A 12139-nucleotide genomic window follows, 5' to 3' on the forward strand; every position below is an offset into this window, starting at 1 on the left:
AAGCATCTTCACAGAAAATAATATGACCATCCTCCACATTTTCAGTCACAAGATCTTTAACTATTGCAACAGCAGGTTCAACTTTTATTTGTTCCTCAGGTTCTACAGGTTTCTTTTCACTTTTATGAACCGCACTATTTATAACAGAGTACTCCTTCATTTTAGCAGGGAAAGGAGTTTTTTCAATATAAGCTTCAGGAATAACATGATCAGCAGTTTCAACTACAACACATTTATTAATAGATGAATCAATTTTATCTTTATACGGTTCATGATACTTATCAAAATTCTTCTTTGGCAATTCATAATGAGAGGCAAAAGCTTTATAAAGATTTACAGCAACTTGAGAATCAAGACCATATGTAGCACTCATATTACGAAATTTATCAGTATCCATAAAAGCTTCAATGCATTTATAATCATAAATTATACCTGATTCTCTATCCTTGTCGTTCTCCCAACCTTCAGTATTTTCTTGGATCCGATCAAGAAGGTCCCTTTTAAACTCTTCTTTGTTGCGTGTAAATGATCCAGAACAAGAAGTATCCAGCAAGGTCTTGTCTTGAAAAGAAAGTCTTGCATAGAAATTATCAATAATAACATTACCAGGAAGCTCATGAATGGGGCATTTGAGCATTAAAGACTTCAATCTCCCCCAAGCTTGGGCAATACTCTCTCCATCATGAGGCCAAAAATTATATATGCGATTCCGATCCTTGTGAATTTCACTTGGAGGATAGAACTTAGAATAAAACCGGGGCACTATATCATTCCATTCAAGAGAATCCCCATTATCCCGTAATTTATACCAATGCGCCGCTTTACCAGACAGCGATAAAGAGAATAGTTTCTTCCTCACTTCATCCATAGCAATACCTGCACACTTGAATAAATCGCATAATTCATGCAAGAACAATAAATGATCTCCAGGGTGGACAGTTCCATCCCCTTCATAGCGGTTATCCATAACACGTTCAATAATTTTCATAGGTATTTTATATGGTATCACTTCCTCACCTGGCGCCTCATCCACTACCGTTGCAGTAGTAGTAGATTTCCCAAATAGAAATTGAAGAGAAGATCTCTCCATAATGACTTATAGCAGCAGGCAGAAATAAAATCTGCACAAACAGTAAAGGTTTTCCTTACCAATTCCACTTACCAATAGCGCTTCACTCCCCGGCAACGGCGCCAGAAAATAGTCTTGATGGCCCACAAGTATAGGGGGTGTAATAAGTAAGAATGTCGATCCCAACGAGGAGCAGAAGGTGTTGACAAGCAGTTTCGATGAAGGATTCACTGTAAATGCTCACAGACAAGTATTCAGGGGGTTTTGATGTAACAGTTGAATAAAGTATGAGTAAGTAAAGTGCGAGAGTAACAATTGCAGCGAGTGGCCCAATCTTTTTTAGCACAAAGGACAAGCCGGTTTGTTTACTTATAATGACCAAACGTTCTCGAGGACACACGGGATTTTAGTCTAGTGCTTTCGCTACATACGGCTGAATAATCTTCATTGTTATGATAAGTGTTGTGTGGGTGAACCTATGCTAATGTACCGCCCTTCCTAGGACTAATACATACTTGTGATTATACCCCTTGCAAGCATCCGCAACTACAAGAAAGTAATTAAGATAAATCTAACCACAGCCTTAAACTCTGAGATCCTGCGATCCCTCCTGCATCGATATACCAACGGGGGTTTAGGTTTCTGTCACTCCGGCAACCCCGCAATTGGCAAACGAATACAAGATGCATTCCCCTAGGCCCATAAATGGTGAAGTATCATGTAGTCGACGTTCACATGACACCACTAGAAGAATAACACCACAACTTAAATATCATACAATTGAATATTACTCAACCATAGTTCACTGCTAACATTTAGACTTCACCCATGTCCTCAAGAACTAAACGAACTACTCACGAGACATCATATGGAACATGATCAGAGGTGATATGATGATGAATAACAATCTGAACATAAACTTGGTTCAATGGTTTCACTCAATAGCATCAACAACAAGTAGAGATCGATACCGGGAGAGTTTCCCCTATCAAACAATCAAGATCAAACCCAAATTGCTACGGCGGTGACGGTGTCCAGCGGTGGAGACGGCGGTGATGATGGTGGAGATGATGATGATGGTGATGGAGATGATGTCCAGCTCGATGACGGTGACGATGGCGTCGAATTCCCCCTCCCGGAGGGAATTTCTCCGGCGGATTCCTGCCCGCCGGAGAGCTCTTTTCTCTCTGGTGTTCTCCGCCCCGCAGAGGCGGCTGTAACTCTTCGCGAGGTACCCTCTGTGGCTTAGGTTTTCGGGACGAAGGACTTCGCGAAGAAAAGGAGGCGAAAGGGGCTGTGGGGCCCCCACACCACATGGTGGCGCGGCCAGGCCATGGGCCGCGCCGCCCTATGGTGTGGGCCCACCCTGGGTCCAGCTGGCTCCTCCTTCTGGCTTCCTTCGTCATCTTGAAAAATAGGATTTTTGGTATAATTTCCTTCCACAGTTGATCTTCCGAAATATTGCGTTCTGACGGTGCTTTTTCCAGCAGAATCCTGGCTCCGGTGCTTGATCCTCCAATAATGATGAAACATGCAAAATAGATGAAATAACATAAGTATTGTGTCCCAATATGAAATATATCAATGAATAACAGCAAATTATGATATAAAATAGTGATGCAAATTGGACGTATCAATGACAACCATATACAGTGGTCATTTATTTTCACCTACACGTAGCGATAGATTTAATATTACAAACTACACACCCTTATTTCTGACCACAATGTCATATTTTAAATAGGAAACAAATGTGCCCTACAATATCCAGAGGATACAACATACACCTCAAACTTACATGACTATCCACCTCCTGTTCACCGCCACTTTTAATAGATCAAATCTTTGAAATGCAATAAGTCAAATCTCTGAAATGCAACATGAATATAAAAATTAAAAAATCAACAACTATGTTTACTTTAAAGTTCAAAATGTAGCATACAAATTCATATCCTCCTATTAAGTAGTAAGGAAGTCCTTTTTGTTCCCCATCTAAAAACAAACACATGGTATGAACAAAGAAAATCCTTTATTTGGGAACAAATAACCTTTTATAGCCAAATTGGAGTGCATTGGGTGGTGAATCGGGAGAATAGAACAAGTACCAACGGGCTATCGTGGAGTGGAAGCAGAGCGCGATGATGAGGAGAATGCTGTCGCCAAGCGTGCTGGCGCTGCGCAGCATGGATGCCGCAGAGTGGCCAGTCGACGATCCCTGTGTGTCCTGGACATGCGACACCACCGCGGAGTGTTAAGTCGGTGGAGTAAGCAAAATAAGGACCAAATCGAACACTGAATTTGGAGGTTGTACTTGTTGTTACAGCTGATTGTGGTTGAGAGCTGTTGCCATTCACGCTGATCAGCTTGCCCTCCTCCAGTGCCCCTTCAAATAAATAACAAAGGATTCTGAAAACTAAGATCATTGAATATATCAAATCAAGACAGAGTTCCTGTCAACTAACTAAATGTGGAATCGTGAAAAAAGAGTAACTGCCAACAGTTTTGGGGTGACAAATTTGCATTTAACCCAACGCCCAGCTGCCAACCTTTACACCACCAAACAACATCTCCTAATTTACCAACAAACAATCAGAAAGCTCAATCATGTAGTCAATATTTCACCATCACACCACCACAGGCACACGGCTACCCTATCAACTTGTAGGTGGCTCGATGCCATATCACCGCTAGCTCGGCTTGATCACGCAAATATTCAATATTTGGTACTCTTTTGGAATAAAAGCAAAACATACCTAGTCTAGTATGCTGGATAGAAAATAATAAAGATTCTATAGAAAATTGCAGTACACTACTGGATGGAGTAACTGAACCAAATGCAGAATAAATTAAAATACACAGAAGAAACGGAGATAGACTCAAGAATGACCTGTCCAATTCCTTCTAATCAAGCTGGCCATTGTATATCAACTTCTATAATTACGCATCGACGAAATTTACATGCTCCTTCCCAATGTCTGAAGAATACCCCAGAACTGGTAGGCCAGTCAAATAGGAAACTAATTCACAGAGAGCTACAGTCAGCAAGTTACGAGCCATGGATTCAGTGAAACAGTCTTATTCAAGCAACACAGAACACACATACCCAGAAAAGTGTCACTGCATGCCTGGAAATCATCCCTTGGCATTTCATAAAAAACATATTAAATGAACCAATTGAGACCAGTAGAAGACTGCACGTCATCATAAGCCATCACCAATATAAGCACGTCTAAAAGTAGCCTGCTGCATAGAAAATTTACCAGCAATACTAATTATTTTCTACATTACAATTGCCACACCAGTGGCTCAGGGAAATGATTAATATAGATGAACTAACCAAGATGCACTCAAGCACAAATCAGCCACTATGACATATGCCTCCATGTTCTTTTATTCATGCGCCTTTTGCTTTTTGATTCCTTTGTGAATTAACCAACACCAAACATGTACCACCAGCAAGAATATTAGCATGCAAAATGAACTTAAAACTTTTTTTCAAATCAAAATGAACTTAAAACTAACTCAAATAAGACCAGCTGTAGCTGAAATCTATCACAAAATTTATTCATTTCATTCCTAGTGATTTGCATAAACTATTCCCTATACCACAGGTACCATCCAATCTCTAAGATTCCTGGTGATTTGCATGAACAAAAAGGTGCCAATGCCACAGGGTGTGTACATATGCACCAAACATGCTCTCGACAGCATGAGACCGCGACAGCATGAGACCGCACCTCCATGGTTTCTAAATTCACTTTAGCTCTGGTTTCCCCCTTGTATCAATAACCAGATGAGCAATGCACTAACAAAAAGGTTGTTGAGTAAAAATAAAAATACCACCTAAGCATTGTAGCTCTAACATCAATTCACCCACAAACTTCAGAACTGAATAAATGGTCAATGAGCATGGAAACTTCCATGGCTAACCAATTACCGATCTAAAAATACAAATTTTCGCACAAAAAAAACATATGCTAAATAAACCTTCCCGCTCGATGACCAGAGCACGAAACCCACGGCTTATCAGACACGAATGTATTAGAACCAAGATCAAACACAACTTGCAAAAAAGAAACTGCACAGACCTTGCAAAAAGTGGATTGACCGTAGACCAATCTTGATTTTTCATCTGCTTTGCACCCAAAAGCAACGCCACGTGGTGAGTTAGCCCACCGCCCTCATACATGCAACAAAACATGAATAATACAAATTTTAAATGGAACTCTTGGTTGCCATAACTTCCTATAAGATTATAACCGTGAGAACAAAACTGGACAATCAAGTACAAATATGCAACACAACACTAACTTACCGGCCTGGTTTCTTCAAGATATCTCTGCAGCTTGACGTTGTGCTTCTTTCCTTCTACTAACAATGCTTTAACCCATATTTTATCCAACTATCAAAAACCTGAGAGAGGAAGGACAGATAAAGACAAAAACAAAAACATTGCGGTCTTAAGAACACTACAAGTAGACAACAATTTCTTCAGCAAAGTTTTCCTTGATATAGTGGATGAGAAGTACACACAGTAACAAATTTCAGAGGCTAGTCACGGTGAGTTTCTCTCAAAAGAATTAAGTAATATTAAGGCATTTGCAATCCTATGACAGATAACCGTTGAACTAAAAAAATGTGCCAAGCATCTATATACTGGCCTAAATATCATAGAGTAGAAAAGAAATAACTCAAAACTATTTTAATTTTAAGCACCATATCGAGATCTTTGCTGCTCAAAGTAGATCGATTGCAATACTTTTTTAGGATATTGTACACCACATAATTGTAGACCAGATTTTTTAAATCATGGATGGGTGCACAACACAAATCATGAGGTCTCCAACTATCTGAAGTGGCACTACCCAAAGTCCGCGAATTCAGATGTCCATATACTTTATTTTACACTGCTACATCTCTGAAACAAAATAACTCACCGCAGAATTTCAGCCAACAAAAATTGTCTCCAAGTTGGTACGCCAATATGATGGTATAACTATTATTGTTGTTCTCTAAATAAAATTACAGAAGCTTACCACCGAATTGTTTTGTGAGCTGCAACCTTCAAACGTATATAAACCTACTCCCTAATTAGTAGCATCCATCTGCAAGATTTATAACCAAATCAAAAATATAGATGAGGGAAAGGTAAAAAGATGCCAAGCAAGACGATTGTAAACACGAGATCAGAAGAGAAAGAAGGGGCAGTTTTTGACAGACTACCTGGGCGTTGTGCGGTACCAAAATTGCAATCAATTGAATCGTTCCCGGTCGGCCGCGCTGTTGCTCCTCCCGCAGGCGTTTGCAGTTTTCCTCTCTCTTCTCCCCCGTGGTGCCGCTCGAGATCGAGCTTTTCCGCGCCGCTCGCCATGGCCTCTGTGCCCACGCTCAAGGTTGCCGTCGCTCGTGCGAAATCTGCCACCCACCACACGATTTGGTCGGCCCTTCCCCGAATCCCGCCCGTCCTGCCCTTATTAGCCGAGGCGCTGTAGCCCACAAAGCAATAGACAAGAACTCAACATAGTACCAGCACAAAATCGAGGGGAAACCGAGAGAGGAAGAACAAACACACCTTCCTGGCGGAGAATGATACGAGGAGGAGGGGCATGGGGGACGGGCGCGTGGCCTCTGCAGGTAGACGAGCTGCGCACGGAGGAAGGAGTCCGAGAGACGACCACCCGTCCCTACCCTGCTCGCTGCCGCCCCGTTCGGCCGCCACCACTGTCGGCAATGGTCGGCAAGCCTCCAACGTCCCTTGGATCAGGCCGCTGGCGCGCGCCCGAGCGTGCACTCCTTGTCGTTGCTCTGCCGCGTCAAGTCACCCTCATCGCTCGGGGCGCTGCCTGCCACTACCACTTCCGCGTCGAGCCGTCGCCGTTGCTCGCAGCGTGCTCCCCACCGCTGCCGCCCGTTGTCGCGATGCCTCCTCCCGCCCGACCTCGGCCATGCGCCCCTCGTCCTTCGCGTCTGCCGCAGCCAGCACAGCCGCCGTTGCCTCAACCTCAGAAAGAGACGAGGCACCGCCGCCCATTCTTGTCCTGCTTGCTGCCGACCAGTCCCGTTCCGGCCGCCGCCACCGTCGGAGCTCCCGCAGCCAGGAGGCGGCTGATTAGGAGGAAGCCAGGAGGCGTCTGATTGGGGTGGAGAGAGGGGGCGTGGATTGGGGGAGGAGAGGGCCAATCTCGATCTAGGGTTTTCACCGCTCAGACCAACGAATGAAACGAGCGACGCGGACGAGCGCTGATGGCTGCCTCCGACTGCTGGACCGCGCACATAGATGGTCCCACATGTCATGGACCTGCTTGGAAGACAAAGGAGTGAGAAAAAATTACCAGATTCGACGACCAGGGTGAAAAGTGGGTGGGCAGTGTTAACTCTCTTGGCAAGAATAGACGGCTAAGATTGGACAGAGTCAAAATCGGACGGCTCGCGTGTGCTGAGCGCTGTGAGGCCCCCTATGGAGGGCATCATATATACCTTTAGATGCCAAGAGTATACTTGTACGGTTCTAACGTAAGAATAACAACTCGGATGAAACTGAATGGGGAACGGCTTACACGCATGAACTCAATAACAACTTGTCCTCTTTCTTAACATAAACTTGCTGCAATCTATTAATTCGTAACATAATGAAGGACAAGTTGGTTCTAATACAGTCTGATGCGGCACCATACCACAAGTTTTATCACCGAAGCCTTCTTCAGCCCACAAATGCGCCGATTCATTCACCGACTGCTCTCGAAGCAGTATCGCCGAACGTATGAAGGAGGCACTTTATTTCGTTAGCCTTCGGACCGTGAATAGATCAATTCTGCTCGTCCATGTTTAGCTTGCTAGCCACTCCCATGCTATCCATCTGCCAAACCACTTAGCTGTGGGGTCAGCTGACCTCACAGCTGAAAACCCGCTTCTATTTATCCATATTTCAGTACGGAACCCAGCTATTTAGGAGCTCTAACCCCACAGAATTTTCCGGTTGGCTCTGCCCCTGCTTCCTGCACATTCTCGTCCAATGCAAGGCAGAGACGTACACGGCAATCCAGGAGCTCAGCGCACTCACCATCAATCGGGTGGGGGAAAACGGCTTGCTCCACTCCCGAAGACACCATGGTGGCCTCGGATAACCATACATCTCCATCCAATTCTCCCAACGGTGCGAATAGCTCCATCCATGTTTACGATCACCCAATCTAATTAAATCAGAATTTAACCAGTGCCCTAATGGTTTTGCAACAGCAGGTTTTGACTATTGTAACATTCATTCATTGTAGTTCGCATCATTACCATCTTCGGATCAACAAGAATTTTCGTCTCTCTTGCATCATCTCTTGCTAGCCAAATGTTGTAGAGCATCATCCTAGCAATGATGTGACTCAGATTTTCTGTGTGAATTGCATCTCTACCAAACAAAGATAAAAAGAAAATAAGCAAATGAATACATCGTACGATAAGCCAAAACGCCACATAGTTCTTTCATGAAAAAGAAACATCGTAAAAGTGGAGGGTAATACATAAATATCAGAAGATTATAATAAGTTCGATGAAATTTTGACCTTCATAGTGAATACTGACCTAAGCATCCGGCTAAATGATGAAGTTGTTCCATGGTTACGACCGACGCGATCATAAGCAAGAGACATATGCAAAGAAGGTTCATGGCACACATCTGTATCTCAAAATAGCAATCAATTTCTTTTGATGTAATAATGTAAATGTATGTAATGTATTAACACTAGATGAGCATGCTTGGGAACATTGATTTCAACAAAGAGAAAGTGAAAGATGATTGGCACTAACTTCACTACTTTGTCATTTTAGAAAATATTGTTAGTTTGTGAATAGTATGCCATTTTGAACAAAGAGCTTGTGACGTACCATAGAAGGAGTTTGCATGAGAGGGAAGAGACTGCTGATACAGGAGTAGACCAAGAATGGAGATGCGCACGGAAGATTTTCCAACCCTTTTCTCCCTACCTTTTTGGCTGACTTGTTGAGCTTCTTGCTATTAGAGATGCTCCTTTTATAGCAGTTGCACCGCTTCCTCCTTCGTCTTGTTTCTCCGATAGAGCGTCGTGCGCTACATGCTTTATCTCGCGAAGGAGTGCGTCCACCCACGTGCCGACGGGGACCCTGATTTGATATTATCCCACCGACAGTTTTGTCCACCTTTAATCCCGGTTGCACCCACCAAGCGTGAATAAAGGTTACTTCTGTTTGGTGGCTCCACTATCTCGCCGACAGTTTTGTTAGATGGCGCAACAAAACCACATTTAGTTCCAGTTGCACCCACCAGCTCCCTCCTTCGTCTTGTTCCTCGTATTCTCTTCTTCCGCATACACCTTAGTCATCCTTATCGTACTCATTTTATCACTCCTCTACTCACCACTAGCTCCGGATTCCTCTCCTAAAAACCATCCTTCTCGTACTAGTAGAACCGGCACGATAACCATAACTCTAAACACTTGTGGTGACCCTGCATACCACTGCATGTTGTAGTATGCCAGTCGTTGATATAACATTCACGAAGTACCATTCCGCAAATATTACATCCCTCAGAGTAGTACAACAGAACATAGCAGGTCCATAACTCATTTATTTATTATTACAAATATCATACACATATCGTCTTGGATCTCCTCTTGGGTCCTAAGAGGAATACTCCTGGGTTCGAGGCGAACCCAACTTAGCTTACAATATAAGAGTCTCATTAAGTTATACATTTATTTCCTCGAGTAGCTAAGTACTAGGAGTTCGGGCTGCTCGGCTACTACTACTACTGGGTGTTTCTAGGCTGGATCTCCTCCGGAAGCCTCCCCGGTTCCGTAGACGATGAGGTAGTCTACGCCCTCGATACCTCCAGAGAGGTCTGGTTCTTCATAGCCGATGATCTCGGCTCCTTCATTGTTGTCGTAGTCCTCCTCCAGACGATTCAGACAATCTAAGCATGGGATTTAAGAGTGGTATGAGTACGAGCGTACTCAACAAGTTCATTATAGATAAGAGGTGTTTAATGCACTAGCTACGATATTAGACCAGAAAGTCTAATACCAATGCAGGTTTTGGTAAACATTTCTTCAAGAGATTGCTTTTATTCCAAAGAGCTATGTCCGTCAGCCTTCACCGGTTTACTAGAACTTCATGGAGCTCCTTTCCGGCCGCGTTCGCAGTTCCTTATCCCGGAACAGGGAGTGACAGGTCACAGTTCTTTACACTCTGCAGAGGTGTGTTGCTTTACCCATAAGAGATCTTAACCTTGGTGCCAACCGGGCAGCTCTCCCGTTCACACTTCCTATGGTGTGAGGCCCGGTATAAGGTCTAGCCAATCATGTTCCTTCGCTACCTCGAACACCCACCCTTTGTTGCATGCCCCGACCCTGGGTCCACGTCGGTCCCATTATTCCTGTAGATTTCAAGGTGGACCCCGACCACGACGACAGTGTTGGGCTCTACCATACACTCCTACGCTGGTAGCTGCAACCCATCGTAGACCGCATTACCGTGGGGAATTAGAATGGGATCCCCACCCTCCGGTTGTTCCGCAAGACACAACTGCTACGGTATGCAAAGCATTACCGTGGGGAATTAGAATGGGATCCCCACCCTCCGGTTGTTCCGCCAGATACAACTGCTACGGTAAGCGCATCCGTTGATGAACGAGAGGTGGAAACACTTTTGACTACTCCGTCCCACTCCGGATCTTATGGTTAACACGGGTATTACAGCACAAGAATCACTGGCGACATTTGTTGTTTAATCCTAGATGGATATAAACCCATGCAATGGAACCTCCACCATATCAACACAATCCATGGTTCCATTGCCCACCACATAGTCATATTCATAGTTATGAAAGTAGTGGTTTTGGTTTTTATGCAATAGTGATAACCATAGTACTTTGCAAGTAATTTGATAGAAATACTCAAATGACATGAGCAAGTGATGAACTTGCCTGAACACTGCAAAGTTTTGCAGTTGGAAGGTGTGGACTGACCCTTGTCCTCTGTCTCTGAAAAATAGCATCATTGTCCGATAAGGGCAATGGTTAAAGAAGCAATTATGCATGATTCCAGTTTTAGGGTTTGTTTCCCCCCTTCCGATGTCGTTGTTATTTTATGTGAGAGGTTAATACTAAGAACAATTTAGGGATACTCTGTTTAGGGTAAAATACAACCTTGAAATGTTGTCAAGGTGTTTTTAAACTCTAATTGTATTTATGGACTTATTTTCATTATTGAAAATAATATGTGTGATTTAAATCATTATTTAAATCATCAAATTAAGACTTATTCTTAATTGTCTTCAAAAATTCTGTTTGGTATTTTATTTAAATAGAGAATTTTATGCTGATCCATTTTCATATTTTTAATTTATTTTTTAAAGCTTCTAAACATTTCTTATTTAATTTCAAAGTTTCTGCATTTATATGAATTGTGAAATGACTGAAATACCCTTGGGCCCCACCTGTCAGGTGGCCCAACGGGTTAGGTGTGGCCGACCCACTCCGGTCCGGTCCAACCCGCTCACTCTCTCTCTCTCGCGCTCGTGTCCGAACCCTAACCCTAGAGCTCTGGCGACTCCCGCGTCGCCGCCGCCTTCGCCGATTTACTCTGGCCGCCACCGGCCATCCCCGCCGGCGAGATTGGTCGCATTCGATTGGCCGCACGACGGCGCACCGATCGGTCCGCGCCGATCTGTGTTTCCTCGCTGCCATCTCTCGCCCCCATCGCCTCTGCGACGCTGCCATGGTGATTCGCGGCGATCTCGTCGCCACCGATGTTCCAGGTGCTGCGGCGCGGCCGTGTGTCTCGCCGTGCCTGCGCTGGAGCTCCCGCGCTTCGGCGACCGCCTGGCTTGGCCATGGCTTGGCGCTGCCATCGCCAGGCTGTGCCGCCGTGCCGCCACGGTGACGCCGTGGTGCTGCTCCAGGTTAGTGCGCCTCCGTCTTCTTCCTTCCTTCTTTCTCCTCTGTGCCTAGCTCTAGTTACTGGCCTGCTTCTCCTCATGGAGATGCTGGCCATGCCGATGTGCTCTGCTGTGCTGTGCTATGGCCTGGCTCGCTGCTGCGCTATT

The sequence above is a fragment of the Lolium perenne genome, chromosome 1 (genome assembly GCF_019359855.2).
Source record: "Lolium perenne isolate Kyuss_39 chromosome 1, Kyuss_2.0, whole genome shotgun sequence".
In the NCBI taxonomy this organism is placed as follows: domain Eukaryota; kingdom Viridiplantae; phylum Streptophyta; class Magnoliopsida; order Poales; family Poaceae; genus Lolium; species Lolium perenne.